This window comes from Arachis ipaensis, chromosome B10 (assembly GCF_000816755.2).
Source record: "Arachis ipaensis cultivar K30076 chromosome B10, Araip1.1, whole genome shotgun sequence".
NCBI lineage: Eukaryota > Viridiplantae > Streptophyta > Magnoliopsida > Fabales > Fabaceae > Arachis > Arachis ipaensis.
Window position 1 is genome coordinate 24,432,357 of NC_029794.2, and position 3,488 is coordinate 24,435,844.

At 40.3% G+C, this 3,488-nt stretch overlaps 1 protein-coding gene across 2 annotated transcripts in view; it reads left to right on the forward strand.

Moving 5' to 3' along the window:
- The window catches only part of LOC107624178, a 3,949-nt gene continuing 3,464 nt past the window's right edge, over positions 3,004 to 3,488 (forward strand). Inside the window, exon 1 of one of the 2 annotated variants that reach the window (XM_016326658.2) lies at positions 3,004 to 3,340. The gene's annotated coding sequence lies outside the window, so the exon portion shown is untranslated. The remainder of the gene's footprint in view (positions 3,341 to 3,488) is intronic. The other variant, XM_016326657.2, reaches the window with a different exon arrangement.

The following is a 3,488-nucleotide window of genomic DNA, read 5'->3' on the forward strand; positions in this document are numbered from 1 at the left end:
TATACCTGGGAGCTGGAAACATGTGTAAGAGGAACCTCCTGGGTATCCGCTGTTGCATGCTCAGCAGGTCTATCACTAGGACCAGCAGATGTGCCCCCCGATGAACCACCCCGACGCTGAGGACGGCCACGCCGGACACGGTGACCGGCATGTCCGACTCCGTCGCCACCAGATCTATCATCTTGAATCATGTCATCCAACTATCGCCACTCCCGGTCTGTAGCCCGGGTACCAACGCATCGTCGCCGCTCGACGCGCCTGTTATCTGGCACGTCTTGCATGGGTACCCTCGGAGGAGCCTGTGACGACCCTCTCTGAGTAACATCTTGTGAGATCTCCTCAGTCCTAGGATCAGCAATCATGGAATCTGGCGATAGAAACCTAAGAGCCACTCTGTCCACCACCGCAGGAAGTCTACGGACGGCCCGAGATCAGGCACCCGGGGGATAGTCAGGACAGCATCGATCCTGTTCTGCCAACTAAGGTGCCATACCTGGTAGTAGCTCGGGAACCATCTGTCCCCACCCCTCCCGTCCTTGGCATGGAGCCAATCAATGTTTGATGCCGGCTCAGGCTCATTCTGAACGCCACTCAGCTGTGGCAGCACCCTATCAACCCGGTGCCACTCAATGACGGCGAAGTATATCAGGCAAGTACATGCACGCCATAACTGACTGTGCTCCTCGGTGAGAATCTCTGGATGCACAACAGCCATCACGTTGAGCGAAGCATACGACTCTAGACAATCTACAGATGTTGACAGAATATATTAATTAGTTAAGTGCTAGATGAAAATTTAACTAACAAATATATAGTTAAGTACTACATAAAAATTGAAAGAAAATGAATGAACTTACATCTCGATCGCCTAATCAGTCCAATGTTAGGTGAAGCTGGATGACTCTCTCCTCCTTGTGGTCGGATGAAGGCAGATAAGTGGGCCACCTGAACGTAAAAGACGTTATAGAAAGTTAACAGGCATAACCATAATAAAAATAGTTATAGTCTCAAGCCTAGATGCCAATGGGAAGGAATATGTGTTGAAACCCCGCGGCCTGAGGCTAGGAAATTGCCAAAAAATCCATGACTGCAGTAGCTGAAGGGGGCCTGCCAAGTTCGTCACGTTTCTGTTGGCCATCCGACACATGCACCGATATAGTCAGGCCAACGCTGCCGAACCCCAGCTATAACTGCCCATATCATCCAGCCTCGCCACAAAGGGCAACCACCGTATATGAACCCAGTTTCCACTCTTGTCACCGAACAACTGAGTGGAAAGCAGCATCATAATGTAAGTCCGTGCATATATGCGTACGGTCTCTTCCGTAGCATCAGCTAGCAGCACCCTGAACCTCTCATGAAACCAGGTGAAGTGGACTGTATACTGCTTCACCTTATTCTGTGGTGGCAGCTCGCCAAACAGCTCCTCAAACCACTCCCACGCCGGTCTGCCTTCTTTCATAAACTTCTCAAAATCAGTAAGGCACCCGGATATAGGTAAACCATCCATGGACAGCCCCAACTAGTACGCTACATTCTACAGCGTGATAGTGCACTCTCCAAAGGGCATATGAAAGGTATGCGTCTCAGGACGCCACTGCTCAATAAAAGCACTGACTAAGGGCTCATCCAACCAGAACCACCTGGCGTTGAGCCTCGCCAAGTGGTACAAACCGGCCCTCTTCAGATATGGTATGATCCTGTCATGCATAGGCATGTTCTGCTGCCTCTAGACACTATATATACACCTAGTCGGCTGGAGAATATCACAGAATAAACCAAACATATAAAAAACCCAACTTTAATTAATAGTCATCTACCACATAACTACAGTTTTAATGTTTAAGCTGTGAACATACACTTCCTATTTTCTAATCACGAAATTCAATTAAAATAATAATTTAAATAATTTAAATACTATATTTTCTGATAAAAATAATAATGTAAATCTAAATTTAAATACGTTAACTAATAATAACGAAATTAAAAATAACCAAAATAACGAAAAATACAAACAACATTATACAAAATAAGTTAACTAAAAATTATAATGCTAACCTCTTCGTTTATGCTCCCGGCCACGTGCGCAACGCCGTTGAGCCTGTATAGACTGCGTGCCTCCGCCATGGTCACAACTCCTATCTCAACTCAAATCAACCAATATTCTCTCTATTCCTCTCTCTAGATTCCACTACTTCTCTCTTTAGAATAGATTTTTTTTCCAGCACAAATATAATCCACGAGACCCCTCCAGCGTATTTATAGTAATGCATAAACGCTACACCCCTCTGGCGGTTTATGCACATTTCACGCACACACGTAAACCGCAACACCCCTATCGCAGTTTATGTTCACTTCTTCTTGTACGTAATCCGCGACACCCCTGTAGCAGATTATGTGTATTCTGTAAACCGCGAGACTCCTGTCGCGGTTTACATAGATTAGGCGAAAAATACATTTTGGTATCCATTTTTCATTTTGTGCATTCTGATAAATTTTGAGTGCATTTTATTTATTATAGTATATTACCCTTATTATTATTATTATTATTATTATTATTATTATTATTATAACAAACATAGGAAATTGCATTCATTTTGGAAAATTGGGTATTGTAGGTCCTTCCTTAATCGGACAAGCAAAGGGTGAAATGGAAATATCCCAAAAATAGAAAAACAACATAATAGGAAATGGAGAAAATCTAGGATATTGTAGTAATTGTGTTACAATTTAAAATTTACAAGAGCCTTACAAGGTTAATGGAATGAGAAATTTGTAGAGGACATTAATTTTTAATATTTTGAGTTATTAGTATAAAAATTAAATTATTTTTAATTAATAAAATTTATTAATTTATGTATATAAATTTTAAAAAAATAAATAAAAATTATAATAATATATATATATATATATATAAATTATAACTTTTGTCTCTAATGTATCAAAATTTTTTAATGTTTAATTTAGTTAAACTTTATTTTTAATTTAAGTCCTAAGTCCTCACACAAGTCGCAACAACATCATCATCATCATCTCATTCTTCTCTTTTTCTTTTTCTTTTCTCTTTTGAGGAAGGTGGCAACCGGTGACCACCAGCACTCACTTTTTGACAATGTTGAACAACCAAAATCCCAAAACCAATCTCCTTTCTTCAATTTTCTTTTGTTTTTTCTGTTGTCACGTCAAATTTGATTCTTCTCTTCTTTCCTACCTTTCATTACTTAGAATTTTGATTCCGTTCTTCCTTTCGGGAACTTTTTTCTAACTTATGTAGCCATACATGGCGGAATCTCTTGCATCCAACGCATTCTTCATTTTGCATTGCCGCGTCGGCGATTAGGTATGTCTGTCTAACTCACTTTCCATGAACTCCTTCATCTCCATTTTTTGTTTTGTTATTATTTTCTTAATTTTAATTTTTATCATATTATTCTGTTATTTGGCATAATTTAATTTCCAGGTTTATATGATGATGCCTCTCATGCAAT